This window comes from Mytilus californianus, unplaced genomic scaffold, assembly GCF_021869535.1.
Source record: "Mytilus californianus isolate M0D057914Y unplaced genomic scaffold, xbMytCali1.0.p SCAF_2, whole genome shotgun sequence".
NCBI lineage: Eukaryota > Metazoa > Mollusca > Bivalvia > Mytilida > Mytilidae > Mytilus > Mytilus californianus.
The window spans coordinates 22,861,385-22,887,729 of NW_026262668.1; the positions used below are offsets into that span (position 1 = coordinate 22,861,385).

The 26,345-nt window shown below is 33.6% G+C and overlaps 1 long non-coding RNA gene across 1 annotated transcript in view; it reads right to left on the reverse strand.

Moving 5' to 3' along the window:
* LOC127729532 (uncharacterized) overlaps positions 1–13,938 on the reverse strand; it is a 69,741-nt gene extending 55,803 nt beyond the window's left edge. The window contains exon 1 of the long non-coding RNA XR_007994672.1: positions 13,130–13,938. This is a non-coding gene — a long non-coding RNA (uncharacterized LOC127729532). The remainder of the gene's footprint in view (positions 1–13,129) is intronic.
* Positions 13,939–26,345: the final 12,407 nt, after the last annotated feature.

Here is a 26,345-nt window from a genome sequence, read left to right on the forward strand (position 1 = left end):
AAAACTTTAACCTGAAATTTTCTATGTTCAGTGGACCGTGAAATTGGGGTAAAAAAACTAATTTGGCATTAAAATTAGAAAGATTATATCATAGGGAACATGTGTATTAAGTTTCAAGTTGATTGGACTTCAACTTAATCAAAAACTACCTTGACCAAAAACTTTAACCTGAAGCAGGATAGACGAACAGACGAACGAACTGACGCACAGACCGAAAAACATAATGCCCCTAGATGGGGCATGAAAACTGCATTTGTCCCCTATGTTCTGTTTTTAGCAATGGTGGCCATGTTTGTTGATGGAGCAAAACTTTGGATACAATTTATAAACAATATACCCTAAGGAACATTCGGTTAAAGTTTGCAAGTATTTGGCCAAGTAGTTTCAGAGGAGAAGATTTTTGAAAAAGTAATAGACGCACAAAAAAATGTAAAATATTGTGTTTCAAGGGCAATAACTCCTTAAGGGGTCAATTGATAATTTGATCATGCTGACTTATTTGTAGATCTTACTTAGCTGAACATTTTTCTCATTTACACTTTCTTTCTATCTACTATAATTTTAGTGATAATAACCAATAAATTGCTTCGCCGACACAGCTGGATACGACCACAGAGGTCTCACCCTGAACAGTTGGGGCAAAAATGGACACAATATTCACGCTTGATACAGGTCTGAATTTGGATTGTAATTAAATATTTGACACATAATAGGTTTCTGACACAGAATAACTGTAGTCAAAGAACTTAGAATTGGTTATATGATTTGAATCTACATTCAATTTTTTGCTTTTGTGCATACACTATGCTGTTGAGAATTATACCCCTCCCCAAAAAAAAATTAAAAAAAATTTTACCCCCCCTTTATTTTTGTGCAATACACTATGCTGTTGCGAATTGACCCCCGCCCCCCCCAAAAAAAAATATTTGAAGAAATTTTCTTTTTAATTTCGGAAATCTGAAATGAGATAAAAAAAAAATGTTCCCCTCCCCCCCCCCCCCCCCCACCAATTTTTTGTTCACCCTCCCCCCTTTTTCCAAAAAAAAAAATTCTTTCCCTCAAGATATGGTCATTATCTCAATTCAAATTTCCAATGGAGTTTGCAACCATAATTACCCATTTAAATACATCATAAAAGTCTTAAAATAGAAAATGACATACATAATCATGTCTAAATTTAATATTCCTTAATCAGCATTTTTAATAGTTAACCTCTTAAAATAAATTGACAGCTAATCATCTCAAGACAATACAACATTTCTTTATACATAATTTAAATGCAGTGTAAGGGAAGTAATCCAAACACAAAACATTGTACTTATAAGGAATTGGCCATTAACAAGGAAGCCCTTGTTTTTCCCCCTTTTTTGCCCCTAATTCCTTAACGGTTGAGCCATTACCCCCCAAAGCCAATCCTAACCATCCCTTTGTGGTATGGAAACTTGTGGTATAATTTCAGAGAGATCCATACACCCTTCCACAAGTTATTGTCTGGGAACTAGAACTAGAGGCTCCAAGGAGCCTGTGTCGCTCACCTGATATTTTTATTTACAACTGATGCATGAAATAATGCAACCAATATACATTTGCTTTAGTTTCAGAGATACAAGTCAAAAACTGCATTTTCCCGCTAAGTTCTATTTTTAGCCATGTCTGACATGTTGGTTGGCAGGCAGGGTCATCATACACATTTTTTAAACTAGATACCCTAGTGATGATTGTGGCCAAGTTTGGTTAAATTTGTCACAGTTGTTTCAGGAGAGAAGATTTTTGTGAAAGATTACAAAAATTTACGAATAATTGTTAAATTTCACTTTAAAGGGCAATAACTCCTTATGGGGTCAATTGACCATATTGGTCATGTTGACTTAATTGTAGATCTTACTTTGCTGAACATTGTCAAATTTGCTCTAAATGCTTTATAGTTTCAGAGATATAAGCCAAAAACTGCATTTTACCCCTATGTACTATTTTAGCCATGTTGGCCATCTTGATTGGTGGGCGGAGTCATTGGACACATTTTTTAAACTAGATACCCTAGTGATGATTGTGGTCAAGTTTGGTTAAATTTGGCTGAGTAGTTTCAAAAGAGAAGATTTTTGTAAAAGTAACGGATGACGACGACTGACGACGGACGACAGACGCCAAGTGATGAGAAAAGCTCACTTGGCCCTGTGGGCCAGGTGAGCTAAAAATGCTTATCTGGGCCTCTTTTTGGCCCCTAATTCCTAAACTGTTAGGACTATAACCCCCAAAATCAATCCCAACCTTCCTTTTTTAGTTATAAACATTGTATAAAATTTTCATAGATTTCTATTTACTTATACTAAAGTAATTGTCTGGAAACCAAATATCTTTGGATGACGTGATACCATTATACGACAGCAAAATTTTTTGCGGTCGTATAAAAACTAAAATTTCCTAAAAATAAACTACTTCTTACAGTAACCCAACAATTGGTTCTCCAATTGGCCTGAAAATTTCAAAGCAGATAGATCTTGACCTATTCATCACTTTCACTCCCTTTCACGTTTGCTCTAACTGCTTTAGTTTTTGAGATATAGGCCAAAAACTGCATTTGACCCCTATGTTCTAATTTTAGCAACAGCGGCCATGTTTGTTGATAGATCAAAACTTCAGATATAATTTATAAACTAGATACCATAAGGAACATTCATTTAAAGTTTGAAGGTATTTTGCCCAGTAGTTTCAGAGGAGAAGATTCTTGAAATAGTTTTTGACGATGATGACGACGACGACGACGACGGACGACGACAGACACCAAGTGATGGCATAAGATAACATGTACTTAGCTTATAATAAAATTTTTGCTTTCACTTACAAACTACAGAAAGGAGTAAGGGCAAGCTAAATCTTAATAATTTTCCCCTAAAAGAATTTCAATGAAACATATGACAAAATACAATGCACTTATTTTTGTTTAAAAAGATTGGTCAATTAACTTGGTAGCAGTATAAAATTTATCATAATTGAGATCTGACAATATTTTCCGTGTTAAACATTTTCATCCAGTGTCAAAATTTGTGAAAGTAGATCGTAATCAGTCAATTAAAATTTACCCTTGTGCACATGTAAACAAAAATCAACATTTGTAGTTCGTTTAGGGTCAAGGTTACAGGTAGTATCTATTGTGTTTATTTTTGTTTAATTTTCACTAGTTATTTGCAGCACTCAATCCCAGTTTTTTTACCAAACATATTTTGACGCGTACATCATACTGGAACCTGTGAAATGTCTCAATGGGACGTAATAATTTGCTTGTTTTTGCCAAGAAGAAACCAATGTCATTATCCAGTTACGTAAAATAAACAAAAGGCTGTTTGGTCTTTGAGCTTATTTCCAAGTTTCATAACATTCCTTGAAGGTTGAAAAAGTTATTGATGTCTTAGACAATCTAATCATAGACATTATGCATATTAAGCCCGGTGACACAATTATTGCCTATTGATTTTCACTGTCTACAAATATAGTCGCTGGTGTGGACAGTGTATTGTATATGTTTTGTTAAAATCCAAGCACTATATGGTCCGAGGACACAGTTATTGTCCTTTGATTTTCGTTGTCTACAAATATAGTCCCTCGTGTGGACAGTGTAAAACTTGCAAATTTTTTTCATACACTTTCAAAATTTATTTCTTTATATTTTATGCATGAAGTATGAAGTAAGGGGATGAAATTACATGTTTAAAAAAATTTGGGTGCTGAATCTTTATGCTAAGTAGTGATTTGGTGTGGTTAAAAAGGTCAAAAATTAGTATGTCTGAAGCTGTCAAACTGAATTTTAGACCCCCTTAACATAGAATTGTCAATGTTTTTAGTTAGAGCTGGTAGACTTTTCTATAATTTTGATATTATTTGTCCCAATAGTAGTACACTACACTGTAATAATCTTTTTGAGATAGAGCAGGTGCAATTTTTTTAATTTGAATTTATTGTCTAAAAGAAATGCACTACAAAATAACTGTGTTATTGGGCCATATGCCGGCATGTATTTTGGTGGGCATTTTCATAAATGGTAGGCAACCAATAATTTTGACACAGAGAATCATTTCATAATAGCAAATGATACCTTTTTCATCTAAATTAAATCCTAGCAAGAAATATGATTCTCAGAATTTATCATTTTTTAAGAAAATCTTAGTTTTTATCCCAATTTTGACTTTAGGAAACAATTTGGAATAAAATTGAGAATGGAAATGGGGAATGTGTCAAAGAGACAACAACCCGACCATAGAGCAGACAACAGCTGAAGGCCACCAATGGGTCTTCAATGCAGCGAGAAACTCCCGCACCCGGCGGCGTCCTTCAGCTGGCCCCTAAACAAATAAGTATACTAGTTCAGTGATAATGGACGTCATACTAAACTCCAAATAATACACAGGAAACTAAAATTAAAAATGATACAAGACTAACAAAGGCCAGAGGCTCCTGACTTGGGACTGGCGCAAAAATGCGGCAGGGTTAAACATGTTTTTTGAGATCTCAACCCTCCCCCTATACCTCTAGCCAATGTAGAAAAAACAAACGCACAACAGTACGCACAGTAAAACTCAGTATAAGAGAAGTCAGAGTCCGATGTCAGAATAGGAAACAAAAGAAAATAAACAAAATGACAATATTACATAAATAACAGACTACTAGCAGTTACTGACATGCCAGCTCCAGACCTCAATTAAACTGATTGAAAGATTATGTCTTCATCATATGAATATCAGGCACAATCCCTCCTGTTAGGGGTTTAGTATTATACCATCATAAAATATATGAGAAGAACATAACCCGTGTAATATGCATAATGCATATTATGCCTATATTAATTATATATTTTGCCATTTATAAAAATTTCTAAATATCATTTTTGGAAGGTAGCTTATTTAATTTAACATAGTTTTCTTGATTATGTAGACAGTGCTGTTGAAATGTTTGCCTTATAATTTTTTATGAATTTCTAAAAGACTTTTTTCAATTGCTTATTCAGATATCATGTGCTGTCTTTAATATTGTAGGTCTGTGAAAGTGGTCATGTTGTTAATAGTTGGTGTTCACAGCCCCTTCTAAACAGAAGAATGCATGCCAGAGACTTAGTTTTTGCATCTGTCATCCTGTTGTCCGGAAAAAATTTCCAGAAAGTAACAACATTGGCTAAATTTATGAAACTTACAGTCCTAAGCTCACAGAATTCAGGAGACTTACCTTGTCCCATCATTTGACAGATTTTGGATTTAGAAGCAGGATGATATGTTTAGAAAATTTGAGAACACCGATGTAATTGTTATGAACAAGCACCTGGTTAATAACATTCCATACTACCTAAACTGCCAGTACATAAACTATCTTATATATCAAAACTTCCTACACTAAAGAAAACAACCAATGCAGTGACTTTACAACAAGCCACTGTGACCTAAATTTCATACTCCTTTGATGCAGGTTTAGTTTCATATTTTTGATAGAAAGCTTACATGGCAGGACAGATGAATTTTATATACATTAGGTCTCTATGACATTTGTTTTATGCTGAACAGACTATTGATAATTTCATTTGTAAATGTTCTTTTATCATATTCATAATGACAACTGAATGTGATATTGCTTTTTCTTACACTTTAGCACATCAGAATAAGAAAACTTTCAGAATCTTATTCTGAGGTATGCCTCCAAGAGACACTCTTACAGTCCAAGAGTGTATTGAGCAAGCAACAGGTTGGCAGCTACAGACCATAATGCCCATGCAGAACCAGAAGTGATGAAGAACAGTGATGATTCTTTAAGGTTTGTATGATTTGTCATCTATACAAACTAGAGCCTCTCAAGAGCCTGTGTAGCTCACCTGATTCTACTTTGGTTTTGGAAATCATGTAAAAATAGATTAAAATCATAACAGATACCCTAATAATGATTGAGGCCAAATTTGGTTTAATAATGGGTCCGTAATTTAATCAAAAGCAGAAGAATTTTTGTAAAGTTTACAGAAATTACCAATAAGTTCATTGAAATTGTAGAAAATGACTTTATAAGGACAATAACTCCAACAAGATGTCAATTGACATTTTTGCCCATGTTGACTTATGTGTAGATCATCTTTTCTTGATATTTTTGCAGTTTACAGTACATCTCAATCTATAAAGATACATGAATTAAGGTCTTCATCAGCACCTATAAGGAACATTTATGCCATGTTTGGTTTCATTCCATTCAGTGCTCCTAGAAGAAGCATTTGTATGTATTTCCCATAGGGTCTTATGTTTAACTAAGTCCCCTGCTAGCGGCCATCTTGGATGATGGTTCAGCTACAAAGTAACAACACTTGGTCAGCACCTTATTAAGAACATTCATGCCATGTTTGGTTTCATTCTATTCAGTGGTTCTCTAGAAGAAGTTCAAAATGTAAAGTTAACGACAACAACGGACGACGGAAGTGATGAGAAAAGCTCACTTGGCCCTTTGGGCCAGGTGAGCTCAAAAGGATAACAGAAATTGCAAAATGCTTCGCTGAGCGCAGCCTGATACAACCGCAGAGGTTGCACCCTGAACAGTTGGGGCAAGTTTGGACACAATATTCAAGCTTGATACTGTCTGAATTTGGATTGTGATCAAATTTTTTGACATAATACAGGTTTCTGACACAAAATAAATGTGGTCAAAGATCTTAAAAATTTGAAATTGGACATTTAATTTACCTAGAATGGTCTGATATCTAAAATTTAACAACATGGTTAGATTCAGCATATAAAAAAAACCCAAAAATTTCATTTTATTTGAAATCAAACAAAGTTTGTAAGGGAAGTAACTCTAATGCAAAATAAAACCCAAACAAAGAATAACCAATTATGAGTATAAAAATTTATTACCACTGAACCCTTTGATATACACTATTATAATATTATATGTATTTAAATCACAGTATTTGATGTTTCTAGAAACAGCTAAAAAATATTTCATACTAGAACTAGCAAACAAATAGCAAAATGTACCAACATAGATTTATATTTACTTATACTAAAGTTATTGTCAAATTTCCAATGGAGTTTGCAACCATAATAACCCATTTAAATACATCATAAAAGTCTTAAAATTATAATTGAGTTATCTTTCTTTTTTCCGGTGCGCTCCTACTTCTCCAGAGGATAAGACAAAATAAATCTGAATTAAACATTTTTCACGGAATTCAAGTAAAACAATGTTTTTTGATAAGTTCATTACGGTTTTAGTCTTTCTGTCAATTGCATTTTCATCATGAAACTACAGTAAACTCGCAAATTGTGTAGTTGTATGTTGAAATGACAAATGCTGACTGACTGATGCTATTTTAATGAATTAATTTGGATTATCATAAATGACCCATCGGAAAAGCGGATTACCTGTAACAACAAATTATGACACCTGTTGTGACCTTTAATTAGCTTGGGTCATAAACAGTCATAAACTTATCGCAAGGCAATTTTCGTATAATTTTTTTGTTTTTTTACATTCACAAATTTAAGTGATTCTATTACTGTTACAGTTAAGAAATGAAACTTTTTATATGGGGAAAATGTTTGCGCCAGAAATATCGCCAGCAGCAGTATTTTGTTGCCAGATGAAATAAAAAATCGCAATTTGTGACTTTGGCGAAGCCCAGCAAGATCCCTGCTATACATATAAAAAGATAAAGATGTGGTATGATTGCCAATGAGACAACTATCCACCAGAGTTCAAATGAAGTACAATTCATTTCACTTCCTTTATTCATATATTACATACAATCTTATCTTGAATGTAAAATAAATTGCTTCGCCGAGCGCAGCTGGATACGACCGCAGAGGTCCAACCCTGAACAGTTGGGACAAAAATGGACACAATATTTGCGCTTGATACAGGTCTGAATTTGGATTGTAATTAAATATTAGACACATAATAGGTTTCTGACACAGAATAACTGTAGTCAAAGAACTTAAATTGGTTATATGATTTGAATTTATATTCAATTTTTTGCTTTTGTGCAATACACTATGCTGTTGCGAATTGACTCCCCCCCCCCAAAAAAAAAAAATTACCCCCCCCCCCCCCAACCATTTTTTTTTCACCCCCCCCCCCCCTTTTTCAAAAAAAAAAAATTCTTTCCCTCAAGATATGGTCATATATCAATTCAAATTTCCAATGGTGTTTGCAACCATAATTACCCATTTAAATACATCATAAAAGTCTTAAAATAGAAAATGACATACGTAATCATGGCTAAAATTGATATTCCTTAATCAGCATTTTTAAATAGTAACTTCTAAAAATAAATTGACAGCTAATCACCTCAAGACAATACAACATTTCTTTATACATAATTTAAAAGCAGTGTAAGGGAGGTAATCCAAACATAACATAGTACTTTTTTTCAATTGTCCATTAACCAGGAAACCCTTGTTTTCCCCCTTTTTTGCCCCTAATTCCAAAACGGTTTGAGCCATAACCCCCTAAAGCAAATCATAACCATCCCTTTGTGGTATGGAAACTTGTGGTATAATTTCAGAGAGATCCATACACATGTAGTTCCACAAGTTATTGTCTGGAAACTAGAAAAATTCATAAGGGTTCCAAGGAACCCAGTGTCTTGCCTACTTTTGCTGTTAGTCGCAGGCTCAACAAAAATGGGGAAAAAATTATTAAAAATTTTCCTCTAGATTCTATCTTTTGATTGTAAGAAGTTCTGTTCAAGTTTGGTAAAAATCCAAGAAGGTTTATGAATCTAATAAATGTTTTAAAAACTTAAACTGCAGACTGTACGTAATGTTAACTGGAATAAAACTAAGTCCATTTATAAGTAATATACGGAAAAACAGGAAATAAATTTTTTAAAATTTCCTTCTAGATACTAGCTTTTGATATCATAAACAAGATTCTGTCCAAGTGTGGTACAAATCCAGGATAGTTTAAGAAAGTGATTAAAATTTGAGAAAAACTTTATCCACAGAGTGAATGTTATGTTAACTGGCAGAAAAACAAAGTCCATGTATGAGTAAATTACGGATAAACAGGATTTTTATTTTACAAAATGTTCTTCTGGATACTATCTAATGATTATAAACAAGCTTCAGTCCAAGTTTGGTACAAATCTAGGATAGTTTAAGAAAGTTATTAAAATTTGAAAAACTTTAACCACAGAGTGAATGTAATGTTAACTGGCAGAAAAACTAAGTCCATTTATGAGTAAAATACAGATAAACAGGATTTTTTTTTACAAAATTTACTTCTGGATACTATCTTATGATCATAAACAAGCTTCTGTCCAAGTTTGGTTGAAATGCAGGATAGTTTAAGAAAGTTAGTAAAATTTCAAAAACGTTAACCACAGAGTGAATATTTGTGGACGTCGACGCCGCCGATGCCGATTGAATGTAGGATCGCTATGTCTCGCTTTTGCGACAAAAGTTGCAGGCTCAACAAAAGTGCTTATTTGGGCCCCTTTTGGGCCCCTTAGTCCTAAACTGTTAGGACTTTAACCCCTAAAATCAATCCCAACCTTCCTTTTGTGGTTATAAACCTTGTGTATAAATTTCATAGATTTCTATTCACATTTACTAGTTATTGTCCGGAAACCACGACGACGTGATACACATATATGACCACAAAATTTTTTGCGGTCGTATAAAAACAGAAATTCCAGCATATCACAGTCTTCAAGCACAATGTTTAGATTTCAAATTTTGAACTCAAAATTTTGCCAACACATGGAAATACCCACTACTAACATATTACTGACTTTAAAACAAAAATAAAAACATGGTTTTTTTTTCCACATTTAATTATAACTCCCCCCTACAAAACCTTTATATTGTCCAAATGGATTGGGATATCTATCCCTGATGCGCCACATACAGCAGCTCGGTATAACACGCCGATCTCCAGCCAGAGTCTGCCATGTACCCAGACAATATTCTGCCTATATGCAGCATATCAATTGGACCTGTTGAAGTCCTCTTCCTGAGGCATGATAAGAAGCTCCTTCCTAAGCCTTCTTGCAACAGAAAGCACTGCCTCATCCAGGACTATCAAAAAGAAGTCCTGAAAAAAAAAATAGATATCCATGTGAATTTTATATTTTATCCACATCATACATTACATAAACAGTTAATAATGATTTTGTATTTGTAACTAAAAGAAGGTCACCACAGTTAAACATTGTCCAAATGATTGGTCATCCTCTGATTACCATGACAGAACATCATTAATGTATTTATCAAATAACCTCCCCAAAAGCAACTATTTCTTTCTGTAATGATTTAAAACCGACCCCCCCCCCCCCCCTCCCACCCCAGGCAAGTAAAGAAAAAGGTCTAACACCTCTATTTGAAATAGAAAATAAACATTTTCTTTAAATATTTTTGAAACAATGGACTAGAAGTAAAAAAAATAAACTGCTTCGCTGAGCGCAGCTGGATACGCCCGCAGAGGTCCAACCCTGAACAGTTGGGGCAAAAATGGACACAATATTCATGCTTGATACAGGTCTGAATTTGGATTGTAATTAAATATTTGATATTATTATAGGTTTCTGAATATATGTAGTCAAAGAACTTGAAATTGGTTATATGAAAGATTTCTTGCTGTTGTGCAATACACTGCGCTGTTGCGCAATACTTAGTAAATCTGTTGTCAGACTATAAAAAAATTAAAATCTTATAACTCGGAAACGTAAAATCGAAAATTTATAGAAATCAAAAGGGAGCTTACAAAAATAGATATAAACAATTTATCAAAGTTTCAATAAAAATGCTGAAAGCATTTTTGAGGTATTGTCCCAAAACTGGAAAATCCCCATTTCGTAATGAATAAAACCCCATAAATCGGAAAGGTATAGTCTGAAATTTATAAAAATCAAAAGTGAGCTTATGTCAATAGAAATAAACAATTCACCAAAGTTTTTTGCAAATTGGTGAAATTGTTTTTGAGTTATTGTCTGAAAACTGGAAAATCCCCCCTTTTTTTAATGAATAAAACCCCAAAACTCGGACACGGTAAATTCACTATATATAAAAAACTAAAGGGAGCTCACGTCAATAGATATGAACAATTCAAAAAAGTTTCATGTAAATTGGTGAAATTTGTTTTGAGTTATTTTCTGAAAACTGGAAAATCTCCCCTTTATTAATGAATAAAACCCCAAAACTCGGAAACGGTAAATCCGAAATTTATAAAAAACGAAAGGGAGCTCACGTCAATAGATATGAACAATTCACAATAAGTTTCATGCAAATTGGAGAAATTGTTTTTGAGTCATTGTCCGAAAAACTTGAAAATCCCCCCTTTTTTAATGAATAAAACCCCAAAATTCGGAAATGGTAAATCTGAAATTTATAAAAAACGAAAGGGAGCTCACGTCAATAGATATAAACAATTCACTAAAGTTTCATGCATATTGGTTAAAGCGTTTTTGAATTAATGTCCGACATGTTGACGACGGACGGACGGACAGACGGACGGATGGACAGACGGACGGACAGATGGACGGACGGACAGACGGAGGGACAGACAGACAGACGGACAACAGTATACCATAATACGTCCCGTAAACGGGCGTATAAAAATTTGCAAAAACAAATAATATTTGAAGAAATTTTCTTTTTTAATTTCTGAAGTTTGAAATGAGAAATAAAATGCTCCGCAGGGCGCAGCTTGATACGACCGCAGAGGTCGAACCCTGAACAGTTGGGGCAAGTATGGACACAACATTCAAGCTTGATACAGCTTTGCATTTGGATTGTGATTAAATATTTGACACAGCATAGGTTTCTGACACAGAATGAATGTGGTCTAAGAACTTAAAAATTTTTAAATTGGACATTCACCTATTATGGTCCAATATCCAAAATCTAAATACATGGTTAGATTCAGCATATCAAAGAACCCCAAGAATTCAATTTTTGATGAAATCAAATGAAGTTTAATTTTGGACCCTTTTGACCTCAATGTGGACAAAGTTGATAACGGGGCCCAAAAATCAAAAATCTAAATACATGGTTAGATTCAGCATATCAAAGAACCCCATATATTCAATTTTTGTTGAAATCAAACAAAGTTTAATTTTGGACCCCGATTTGGACCAACTTGAAAACTGGGCCCATAATCAAAAATCTAAATACATGTTTAGATTCAGCATATCAAAGAACCCTAAGAATTCAATTTTTGTTAAAATCAAACTAAGTTTAATTTTGGACCCATTGGACCTTAATGTAGACCAATTTGAAAACGGAACCAAAAATTAAGAATCTAAATACACTGTTAGATTCGGCATATCAAAGAACCCCAATAATTCAATTTTTGATGAAATCAAACAAAGTTTAATTTTGGACCCTTTGGACCTCAATGTGGACCAATTTAAAAACGGGGCCCAAAATCCAAAAACTAAATACACGGTTAGATTCAGCATATTAAAGAACCCCAAGAATTCAAGAATAAAACCCCATTGAAATTGGTCAAGAAATAAGCAATTTATATGAAGTATCTTCTTTTGCACAATACTGTGCAATTAAATATTTCTTGCTATTAATTGCGCAATACTGTACAATTGACAATTTCTTGCTATTGCGCAATATTGTGCTATTGGATATTTCTTGCTATTGCGCAATACTGTGCAATTGAAGATTTCTTGCTATTGCGCAATACTGTGCAATTGAAGATTTCTTGCTATTGTGCAATACTGTGCAATTGAAAATTTCTTGTTATTGCACAATACTTATTATATAATAATTTACACATCCTGTTTGGTGTGTATCTCCTACCATATCATTATTATTTGCTTTTAAATATAAATCAGAAATAACCAACCTAAATGGAAAATTTTAAAAGAAAAAAAAAAGGAAAAAAAGAAAAAAAAGGAAAAAAAAAAAAAAATCCCCCCCCCTCAAATTTTTTGAACCCCCTTATGATTCATCACCCCCAAACTCAATCCCAGCCTTCCCTTTGTGGTATGGTACCTTGCAGTACAATTTCAGAGAGATCCATACACTTGAACACAAGTTATTGTCTGGAAACTAGAAAAATGCTTATTTTTGGCCCCTTTTTGGCCCCAAATTCCTAAACAATTAGGACAATTACCCCCAAACTCAAACCCAGCTTTCCCTTTGTGATATGGAACCTTGTAGTACAATTTCAGAAAGATCCATACACTTACACACAAGTTATTGTCCTGAAACGAGAAAAATGCTTGTTTTTTGCCCCTTTTCTGCCCCTAATTCCTAAAATATTGAGGCAATTACCCCCATCATCAATCCCAGCCTTCCCTTTGTGGTATGGCACCTTGCAGTACAATTTCAGAGAGATCCATACACTTGAACACAAGTTATTGTCTGGAAACTAAAAAAATGCTTATTTTTGGCCCCTTTTTGGCCCCCAATTCCTAAACGTTTCGGCAATTACCCCCAAACTTAGTTCCAGCTTTCCCTTTGTGATATGGAACCTTGTAGTACAATTTCAGAAAGATCCATACACTTACACACAAGTTATTGTCATGAAACTAGAAAAATGCTTGTTTTTTGCCCCTTTTTTGGCCCCTAATTCCTAAAATTTTGAGGCAATTACCCCCAAAATCAATCCCAGCATTCCTTTTGTGATATGGAACCTTGTGGTACAATGTAAGAGAGATCCATACACTAACACACAAGTTATGTCTGGAAGTTACAAAAATGCTTATTTTTGGCCCCTTTTTGGCCCCTAATTCCTTTACTGTTGGTACCATAACCCCCAAAATCAATCCCAACCTTCCTTTTGTGGTATTGAACCTTGTGGTAAAATTTCATAGAGATCCATTCACTTAAACTAAAGTTAGAGTGCGAAAACCAATGTGTCTTCGGACGACGCCGGACGACGCCAGACGACGACGACGACGACGACGCCAACGTCATACCAATATACGACCACAAAAATTTTTTTGCGGTCGTATAAAAATTGCTCCCCCACACAATTTCTTTTTTAACCCCTCCCCCCTCCCCCCCCAATTTTTTTTCACCTCCCCCCGTTTCCAAAAAAAAAATTATTTCCCTCAAGATATGGTCATAATCTCAATTCAAATTTCCAATGGAGTTTGCAACCATAATTACCAATTGAATACATCATATAAGTCTTAAAAATAGAAAATGACATACATAATCATGACTAAAATTAATATTCCTTTAATAGTAACTTCTAAAAATAAATTGACAGCTAATCACCTCAAGACAATACATTTCTTTTTATATAATTTAAGAGCGTAAAGTGTAAGGGAGGTAATCTAAACATACACAGCATTGTACTTTAAATGTGTTTGGATTACCTCCCTTACACTGCTTTTAAATTGTCCATTAACCAGGAAACCCTTGTTTTTCCCCCATTTTTGCCCAAAATTCCTAAACATTTTGAGCCATAACCCTCCAAAGTCAATCCTAACCATCCCTTTGTGGTATGGAAACTTGTGGTTTAACTTCAGAGAGATTCATACACCGTTCCACAAGTAATTGTCTGGAAACTAGAAAAATGCTTATTTGGGCCCTTTTTTGGTCCCAAATTCCTAAACTGTTAGGACCATAACCCCCAAAATCAATCCCAACCTTCCTTTTGTGGTTATAAACCTTGTGTTTAAATTTCATAGATTTCTATTTACTTATACTAAAGTTATTGTCCGGAAACCAAATGTCTTCGGACGACGACGACGTGATACCAATATACGACGGCAAATTTTTTTGCGGTCGTATAACAAGTGCAAAATGGTGATTAAGAAAACCAACCTCAATGAAATGACCGAAATTATTTATGTAAAAAAATAAAATTTGTCCTAAATCCCAATTTTTCGTTTAGGACAAATAGCTCTCAGTTTAGGTCATGACTGGCAAATATGACCTTTTCCGGACCCCTGATGTTCTGCATTCTTGTTCAAGTGTATTTATTTTCGCAAAATTCGTAACTAGAGGCTCTAAAGAGCCTGTGTCGCTCACCTTGGTCTATGTGCATATTAAACAAAGGACACACATTATAAGAATAGAATTCATGACAAAATTGTGTTTTGGTGATGGTGATGTGTTTGTAGATCTTACTTTACTGAACATTCTTGCTGTTTACAATAATCTCTATCTATAATGAACTTGGCCCAGTAGTTTCAGAGGAAAATATTTTGTAAAATTTACGAAAAATTGTGAAAAATTGACTTTAAAGAGCAATAACTCAAAAAGGGGTCAATTGACAATTTTGATCACGTTGACTTAATTGTAGAGCTTATTTTGCTGAACAATTGTGCTGTTTCAGTTTATCTCTATCTATTATAATATTCAAGATACCGGGGTAATTACCAAAAACTGCAAAATTTCCTTAAATGTACCAATTTAGGGGCAGCAACCCAAACAAGGTTTGTTTTATGCGTCTGAAAATTTCGGGGCAGATAGATCTTGACCTGATGAACAATATTACTCTACTCAGATTTGCTCTAAATGCTTTAGTTTCTGAGATATAAGCCAAAAACTGTATTTTACCCCCATGTTCTATTTTTAGCCATGGTGGCCATCTTGGTTGATGACAGGGGTCATCAGATACATTTTTTATACTAGATACCCTAAGGATGGTTCAGGCCAAGTTTGGTTTAAGTAGTTTAAGAGGAGAAGATTTTTTTAAACTTTAAGGGACGACGACAGACGACGGACGCCAAGTGATGAGAAAAGCTCACTTGGCCCTTTTGGGCCAGGTGAGTTAAAAATTATTATACACTGTGAAAAAAGTACATATACATTAAATTGTACTTTAAAACTGGTAAAACTATTTGATATTTGGGTAGAATGAAGCATTAGTCTAAATTTCTGTCATTGAATTTTCTATCTGAAATGACATTCATGACAATAGCCAAATCAAACACGAATGAAAAGGAAATGACCATTTTTACAGTCAAAGAAGTTATAAAGCATGATAATTTGATAGATGTGATTAAGAAAGAAATTTATGAAAACATATATTAAAGATGTACCATTATTTGTGCAATACACGCTGTGCTGTTGCGCAATACTTAGTAATTCTGTTTTCAGACTATATACAAAGAATTAGCAAAATAAATTGTGACCCCCAATTCTTTTCCCCAAAAAAATTTTTTTTACCCTCCCCCCCACCCCCCCCTTTCCAAACAACTTAATTTTCTTTTTGTAAAATGTGGTACAAATTAAGAGACATCCATACACTTAAACACAAGTTAATGTCTGAAAACTAGAAAAATGCTTGTTTTAGACCCTTATTGGCCCCTAATTCCTGAACGGTTTGGGCAATTACCCCCAAAATGAATCCCAACCTTCTACTTGTGGTATTGAACCTTGTGGTACAATTTCAGAGCAATCCAAATACTTATACACAAAGTTATTGTCCTGAAACTAGAAAAATGCTTGTTTTGGCCACTTTTTGGCCTCTTATTCCTAAACGGTTGGGACCATCACCCCCAAAAACAATCCCAACCTTTCTTTTGTGGTATTGAACCTTTTGATTAAATTTCATAGAGATCAATACACTTAAACTAAAGTTATTGTCCAGAAACCAAATGTCTTCGGACGACGCTGACACCGATGACAATGTGATACCAATATACGACTGCAAAAATTTTTTGCGGTCGTATAAAAAATGTGGGTATTTTTTCCCCTAAATTAAATAAATCTCTAGTATTTTTCCTTAGATTTTAAACTTTGTGTACATAAATTTAATATTGCGTGGTGCTAAATTATTGCACATACATATGTATGTGGTGTTCCATTATTGAAAGGATTTACATGCAAAAGAAGAAGAGACTACAACTGGAAACTACATATACTATTGGTATCGGTATCGGATTCAGATTCTACCCGGAACTCAATTGTTAATTATTGGTTATATTAATTATGTGGAAAACAAAAGGGCCTGGAATGGTGTAATTTTTAATCAACACCATTGTCCTATAATATTTATATATAAAGTTGAATTCTTTGATTTGTTGTTTTTATGTCATGCCGGCTAACAAATTGGATCTTGTTATTTTAGAAGTATGGATAAGGCCACACCAATTTGATTAATAGTTCTTTGGATTTTGCCGCTCCTGTTTTGGAGAAATTGACTTTTCAATTTAAAAAAATAATTACCGCTTCCACAAATTTTTGGTCTGCATGCCACTCCAAAATGAGTTTCTCCTTGAAATTTTTTTCTCATATAGACGTTTTTCTGATGCATATTATGCTCCTATCGTTTTAAACGCACGTATGATAAATCGATTTGTAAATAATAATTAAAACTAGAGGCTCTCAAGAGCCTGTGTCGCTCACCTGTATTTACTGATGCTTTGGAAATCATGTAAAATAAGGTTAAAATCATAATTAATAGTATTAGATATTAGATATTATAATGATATCTAAGATAATCAAAGTACTGAAGTACTGAACATCGGATGACTGCAGGTTCTTGTGGATGGTCAAAAGCACATGTCACAGAAACAGATCACATCTCTATACCTGAAACTGAGGTTAATTTACAGAGATTTTTTTTTCTTATACAAGTTCGTGCTTGGATGATGAATAAATGACAGGAAATTCAACCTCACCGTAATAACTATTATATTGTAGTGATACAAATCAGTATACCTTAGACTATTATACTAATATAATAATAGTTCCAGAGAATACACTGGTTTGTTGTTATATATTATATTAATATTACGGTTGCATGTATATATAATTTTCATCTATTTGTATATCATACTATTCTACTATTATTATAGTGTAATGCAAGTGCATGCTGGACACTCTTCTGTAAAAAAAAATCAAAGTCTTAAAGGCTGTAAAAGCAATTGCTGCCATGTTAATGTTTTGTGGACTTTCATTTTTCATCCATATATATAAGAATTAAACCTGACAGGACAGGAGTGTTGACTAGTGAGAAGCAAGACGGTTTTAACTTTATATCAATATAAGACTTTAGCAGGAAATCATTTTAAATATGTTTTATATTTTACAAGGAGACAACAAGTTTACTAGGCTAAAGTTGGGGTTAATTATACATGTGCTGAAACATATAACTGAAAAAAAAATCATTATGGATTATCCCCTGGTAGTGTTTGTAACTGGGCAATAATTTCCTTTATTGATTTAATTTTAACCATTTTCATAATTAATTTAAATTAACCATTCAGTTAAAACATTTCAACTTTCCAGACGCTAATGTTGAAAAACGGGACAGAAATAAAATATCTTACAAGACATAAACATGTAAAAAATAAATATATATTTCAGCTTACTAAAAATATTTTCATAATGTTACTTTGACATCATTTCTTAAAACTAAGTCCCAAACATAATTGCTCAGTTGACATGTGTCATCCTCATGCGATACGAGATAACTATAATTCTGATGCAATCCCGAAAAGGGGGGTCATCACAAACAAACATGACATTAAATTGTCATTATACGAACTAGAACAAACAGCTCTATGTTGCTTTGATATTTATCAATTTTCAGGAAACATGTGAAATAAATTTCAGGTCCATTTCATTATAGTGCCTAACAAGATTGTGTGAGGTAGACGAAATTGACCTTAAAACGATCGTATTGTCTTTTGATGTCCAAGTATAGGCAGATCGGACATATACGGACTTTATCTAATGACTACATAAATTTGGGATTTATTATTATTATAATATTCTAATGAAACTGAAAATTGTATTTTTTTTTAGGATAAACAACAATTTTACCTGGCGTAGCCGTTCATAAATGTTTTTCTGCATTTATCTTCGAAAAATGGCGTATTTAATGGAATAGAACGTTAATACAGTAAACTTTCTCTTTTTTCTCCGCAATAGGCTATCAAAAATAATTTATCTAATGTGTATGTGGAAAATTATGTGAAAAGATAAAAAGTGGCAATTGTTACCTTTCATACCTTAAGTTTCGTTCATCTGATTCTGACCAATGCTTATATACTAAATATCTATTTATATGCCGCTATTATTGTTGTTGTTACCAATTATGTAAATCAATTGTATCTGATTTTATGCCCTTTATGGGCCCTGTAATTTGGGAAATAAAAAAAAATGTATTCATTGATAAAACGTAATATGGACTGGTCCAGTGTCCAGTTTGCAGGTCATTTAATTTTCTGTACACATTCATGCACGCTCTGATTTAATCAATATACTCGTACGAAAAAGCATGAACAGTTTGAAGGTAATCTAATAATAACTTAATCCAATCAAATTGCATAAGATTCAATAACAATGTCAAGTCCACATCATAATGAGTAATAGAGGTAAACTGGGTAGGGAGAAAATGACAGATATTTCAAGTTAATATTTATGCAATAACGAATTAAAATTTGTCAACCAAAAGTTTTGCTACAATTTCAAAAACATGTCGTTCTGTATGGGTATAGTTTTCGGATCTTTCATTAGCGTATTTAAGGCTATAAAAAGTTTGGGCTTCAAAAGTTCACACAATTATTGACTTTATACAGAAAATTCGTCCTTGTAAAACATTTAATAGTTCACAAATGATACGCGATTTTAAAGTAAAATTATTTCTTAAAACACTGCAAAAAATTTCATTCATATTGATAAAGTGGTATCGTCATCAAGTGCGTTGAAATGAACAGTGGTATAGCAAACATCGAATTCCCTCACAAAATGTTATCACACACTACAGGCAGGGGAGTCAGTTAAGTTTGTCTATTTTTAGATACTATACAGGTAATCTTTTGACACTACGTATACAACCTGTGTGACCTGTGTAGTGATTTTGATTTTACGATAAATTCATGAATGAACGATAATTTTATGAATGAACATGAGCACCTGACCTCTTTCTTAAACACCTATTAAACATATAAAACCGTATTTAATAAGGAGATAATTCAGTCAAATTTTCAGTACTAAATCAACAACTGAAATGATTCCATTTTTTTATGAAACATCGTACGAACGGAGAACGGAATCGCAGGTATAAAAATGCACTTTTTTCCCTTGTAATGACCGCGGATCTATAATTTTTATAGATTGGTTGAAATCCCAAAACTAATTTGCATAATGGAAATTTAGGCGATAGCAATACATCGGCGTGACCTCAAGGTCATCCTCTGTAATAACAAAAAACTGCAAAATTTTTGTAAAATTACTAACTCAGGGGCAGCAACCCAACAACGGGTTGTTGGATTCGTCTGAAAATTTCAGGGCAGATAAATCTAAATCTGATGAACATTTTTGCCACCTGTCAGATATGTCCTATTGCTTTAGTTTCAGAGATATAAACCAAAAACTGCATTTTACCCCTATGTTCTATATTTAACCAAGTCAGGCATGATGGTTGGAAGGCGAATCATTGGACAAATTTTTTAAACTAGACACCCGAATAATGATTATGGCCAAGTATGGTTAAATTTGTCTCAGTAGTTTCAGAGAAGAAGATTTTTGTAAAAGATTACAAAAATTTACAAAAAATTGTTAAAAATTGACTATTAAGGGCAATAACTCCTAAAGGGGTCGACTGACAATTTTGGTCATGACAACTTATTTGTAGATCTTACTTTGCTGAACATTATTGCTGTTGACAGTTTATCTCTATCTATATTAATATTAAAGATAATAGCCAATAAAATGCTCCGCAGGGTGCAGCTTGATACGACCGCAGAGGTCGAACCCTGAACAGTTGGGGCAAGTATGGACACAACATTCAAGCTTGATACAGCTTTGCATTTGGATTGTGATTAAATATTTGACACAGCATAGGTTTCTGACACAGAATGAATGTGGTCTAAGAACTTAAAAATTTTTAAATTGGACATTCACCTATTATGGTCCAATATCCAAAATCTAAATACATGGTTAGATTCAGCATATCAAAAAACCCCAAGAATTCAATTTTTGATGAAATCAAATGAAGTTTAATTTTGGACCCTTTTGACCTCAATGTGGACAAAGTTGATAACGGGCCCAAAAATCAAAAATCTAAATACATGGTTAGATTCAGCATATCAAAGAACCCTAAGAATTCAATTTTTGTTAAAATCAAACTAAGTTTAATTTTGGACCCATTGGACCTTAATGTAGACCAATTTGAAAACGGAACCAAAAATTAAGAATCTAAATACACTGTTAGATTCGGCATATCAAAGAACCCCATATATTCAATTTTTGTTGAAATCAAACAAAGTTTAATTTTGGACCCCGATTTGGACCAACTTGAAAACTGGGCCCATAATCAAAAATCTAAATACATGTTTAGATTCAGCATATCAAAGAACCCTAAGAATTCAATTTTTGTTAAAATCAAACTAAGTTTAATTTTGGACCCATTGGACCTTAATGTAGACCAATTTGAAAACGGAACCAAAAATTAAGAATCTAAATACACTGTTAGATTCGGCATATCAAAGAACCCCAATAATTCAATTTTTGATGAAATCAAACAAAGTTTAATTTTGGACCCTTTGGACCTCAATGTGGACCAATTTAAAAACGGGGCCCAAAATCCAAAAACTAAATACACGGTTAGATTCAGCATATTAAAGAACCCCAAGAATTCAAGAATAAAACCCCATTGAAATTGGTCAAGAAATAAGCAATTTATATGAAGTATCTTCTTTTGCACAATACTGTGCAATTAAATATTTCTTGCTATTGCGCAATACTGTACAATTGACAATTTCTTGCTATTGCGCAATATTGTGCTATTGGATATTTCTTGCTATTGCGCAATACTGTGCAATTGAAGATTTCTTGCTATTGCGCAATACTGTGCAATTGAAGATTTCTTGCTATTGTGCAATACTGTGCAATTGAAAATTTCTTGTTATTGCACAATACTTATTATATAATAATTTACACATCCTGTTTGGTGTGTATCTCCTACCATATCATTATTATTTGCTTTTAAATATAAATCAGAAATAACCAACCTAAATGGAAAATTTTAAAAGAAAAAAAAAAGGAAAAAAAGAAAAAAAGGAAAAAAAAAAAAAAAAAAAAAACCCTCAAATTTTTTGAACCCCCTTATGATTCATCACCCCCAAACTCAATCCCAGCCTTCCCTTTGTGGTATGGTACCTTGCAGTACAATTTCAGAGAGATCCATACACTTGAACACAAGTTATTGTCTGGAAACTAGAAAAATGCTTATTTTTGGCCCCTTTTTGGCCCCAAATTCCTAAACAATTAGGACAATTACCCCCAAACTCAATTCCAGCTTTCCCTTTGTGATATGGAACCTTGTAGTACAATTTCAGAAAGATCCATACACTAACACACAAGTTATTGTCCTGAAACTAGAAAAATGCTTGTTTTTTGCCCCTTTTTGGCCCCTAATTCCTAAAATATTGAGGCAATTACCCCCATCATCAATCCCAGCCTTCCCTTTGTGGTATGGCACCTTGCAGTACAATTTCAGAGAGATCCATACACTTGAACACAAGTTATTGTCTGGAAACTAAAAAAATGCTTATTTTTGGCCCCTTTTTGGCCCCCAATTCCTAAACGTTTCGGCAATTACCCCCAAACTCAATTCCAGCTTTCCCTTTGTGATATGGAACCTTGTAGTACAATTTCAGAAAGATCCATACACTTACACACAAGTTATTGTCATGAAACTAGAAAAATGCTTGTTTTTTGCCCCTTTTTTGGCCCCTAATTCCTAAAATTTTGAGGCAATTACCCCCAAAATCAATCCCAGCATTCCTTTTGTGATATGGAACCTTGTGGTACAATGTAAGAGAGATCCATACACTAACACACAAGTTATGTCTGGAAGTTACAAAAATGTTTATTTTTGGCCCCTTTTTGGCCCCCAATTCCTTTACTGTTGGTACCATAACCCCCAAAATCAATCCCAACCTTCCTTTTGTGGTATTGAACCTTGTGGTAAAATTTCATAGAGATCCATTCACTTAAACTAAAGTTAGAGTGCGAAAACCAATGTGTCTTCGGACGACGCCGGACGACGACGACGACGACGACGACGACGATGCCAACGTCATACCAATATACGACCACAAAAATTTTTTTGCGGTCGTATAAAAACTGCAAAATTTCCTTAAAATTACCAATTCAGGGGCAGCAACCCAACAACAGGTTGTCAGATTTGTCTGAAAATTTCAGGGCAGATAGATCTTGACCTGATAATCATTTTTACCATATGTCAGATTTACTCTAAATTAATGCTTTGGTTTCAGAGATATAAGTCAAAAATCTACATTTTACCCCTATGTTCTGTTTTCAGCCATGGCGGCCATCTTGGTTGGTTGGCGGGGTCATCGGACATATTTTTTAAAATAGATACCCTAATGATGATTTCGGCCAAGTTTGTTTAAATTTGGCCCAGTGGTTTCAGAGAAGATTTTTGTAAAAAGCTAACGACGACGACGACGCCAACGACGACAACGGACGACGGACGCCAAGTGATGAGAAAAGCTCACTTGGCCCTTTGGCCAGGTGAGCTAAAAACGGGATGCCAACAATCAGTTGTGTCAGTTCATTGCCGTGGACAAGTAGTTATTGAACACAGTTATCCGAAAAGCTTCTCGTTTTACCTTTAAAGACCTGTTCTAAGATGCAAAAATCTAAAATCTTTTGTTAGATGACCACAAACACATCAATATTTGTTAGAACCATCGTCATCCCCGATCCTTGTTTCAACAGACATAGACCTATCTATCTTTTGGATGAAATGAATTGTAAATTCCCATGAACTTTTTAAAAAATCACAGAAGTATTTGATGCTGATGAAACCCCATATCCCCTTGTTAGTCTTTTGGCATGCAAGCAGAACTCTTCTTTTGTTGGGGAGAATTTAAAGAGTTCCAACGAGACCAAGGTGATGCTGTATTGTGATTGGCATGCTCATTATAATTAGGGGAGTGTAATTGGTTTAACCACTTCTAGTCAAGCTAAAGAGTTTTAAATGCATTACAGCTTTTAAGAGCAAAAGGAAAGAGTATTTTGAAAGAATAAGAAAAATGCATGTGAATGGGGTGATTTTATCCAGGTATTTTAATACATTTGGATCTACATGTATAGCAATATAACTATCTTAATCAAGATGTTGTTTTAGTACAAAGCAAGAAATATTCACCTCACTCAGTATTTTGATCCTTAATATGCATAAATAGTTCTAACTGGATGTCAAGCAGCCAATAAATAAAGGCAACAGTAGTATACTGCTGTTCAATAGTCATAATTCTATTAAGCAAAAACAAATCCGGGTAACAAATTAAAACCGAGGGAAACACATAAACTATAAGAGGAAAACAACGGAAAAAGAGAAACACTGAACTACAACAGTAAACAATCATTACCATAATGAAAACAACTATCAAATATCTTTCAGGGGCATTTTTTTGGATAAAATACACATAATTTAATTTTAATCAACATGTGTCATTTACCTAACTAACATACTTCCTCTTGTAAAACTGCATCTGCTATGCTTCCTAAATATATATATGGATTTAAATGAAAATTCACACAGACAAAGCTTACTTGAAGAAAATAACCAAAATTAACTAAATCACAGTGAGACAAGAAAGTCTGATATGGTACAGGCACCAATAAATCAAATTATATGCATTAGAGCATCTGTTGCTCCTTGTTTTTCTACGAAATAACCCAGTTATAACATGTACATAAATTGTACAACTTCTAAATCACAAAATTTAAAAAAATAATTATACCGCTCGCTTCACTTGTAAAGCACTCGCCTCAAAAAAAACATTTTCGAGAAAAATATAAAAACAAAAAAATTTCGCTCGCTGGCCCCATATTTTTTGGAGCTTTTGTCCAAGAACTATTAATCAAATTGATGTGGCCTAAGAAAGGGATAATCATGCAAGAACAGACCAGCCTTTTTTGTCACAAGGCTCATGGTCTATATTGGTACTGATTCTAAAATTTCAATCTTCTTCCATTTGTCCCATTGGACTCTTTGTACTGGTATACAAAAAGTCACTTACAAAACAGTCGAGATCATACACACTGTATATGGCCAAAAGTATTCGTCACCTAAATTTTTTGCAATATATTTCATATAAAAAAAAATTAAGAAGGCATTTATGGTTAGTTTTTTACAAATGGGTTGTTGTAAGATGCAGAATTGTCTAAAGAATATTTGTTTATTTGTTAATAGTTTTGTCTTCAGTTGTTTTTATTTTCTCATGATGTGAACATATATATTTTTTTACAATTAACAATTTAATTTGGTTGAAATATATAGCAAATTTCTGAAGAAAAAAAAAATGTTGATCTGATCAGAAAATGAAAACGCTCCACAACAAAAAATATAACCAAATGAACAAACAAACCTGTAACCATTCTGTTTCTTTTGGTACCAAGTTGTTTAAAATAAAACCAGAAATTACCCCAAAATATTTTTTTGAAAAAACATAGTTTTATATGAAATAAATAGTGAATAAAATGCTTCCCTGAACAGTTGGGGCAAGTTTGGACACAATATTCTAGCTTGATACTGTCTGAATTCAGATTGTGATCAAATTTTTGACATAATATAGGTTTCCGACACAAAATAAATGTGGTCAAAGATCTTAAAAACTTGAAATGGGACATTTAATTTACCTTGAATGGTCTGATATCCAAAATCTAACAACATGGTTAGATTCAGAATATAAAAATACACCAAAAATTTAATTTTAGTTGAAATCAAACAAAGTTTAATTTTGGACCCTTCAAACCTTAATATGGACTTATTTGAAAACAAGGACCAAAAAAAATAAAATGCTCCGCAGGGCGCAGCTTGATACGACAGCAGAGGTCGAACCCTGAACAGTTGGGGCAAGTATGGACACAACATTCAAGTTTGATACAGCTCTGAATTTGGATTGTGATTAAATATTTGACACAGCATAGGTTTCTGACACAGAATGAATGTGGTCTAAGAACTTAAAAATTTTAAATTGGACATTCACCTATTATGGTCCAATATCCAAAATCTAAATACATGGTTAGATTCAGCATATCAAAGAACCCCAAGAATTCAATTTTTGATGAAATCAAACAAAGTTTAATTTTGGACCCTTTAAACCTCAATGTGGACAAAGTTGATAACGGGGCCCAAAAATCAAAAAGCTAAATACATGGTTAGATTGGGCATATTAATGAACCCCATATATTCAATTTTTGTTGAAATGAAACAAAGTTTAATTTTGGACCCCGATTTGGACCAACTTGAAAACTGGGCCCATATTCAAAAATTCGTAAGGGTTCCGCGGAACCCAGTGTCTCGCCTACTTTTGCTGTTAATCGCAGGCTCAACAAAAATGAGGAAAAAAAAAATAAAAAATATTCCTCTCTATACTATCTTTTGATTGTAAGTAGCTTCTGTCCAAGTTTGATAAA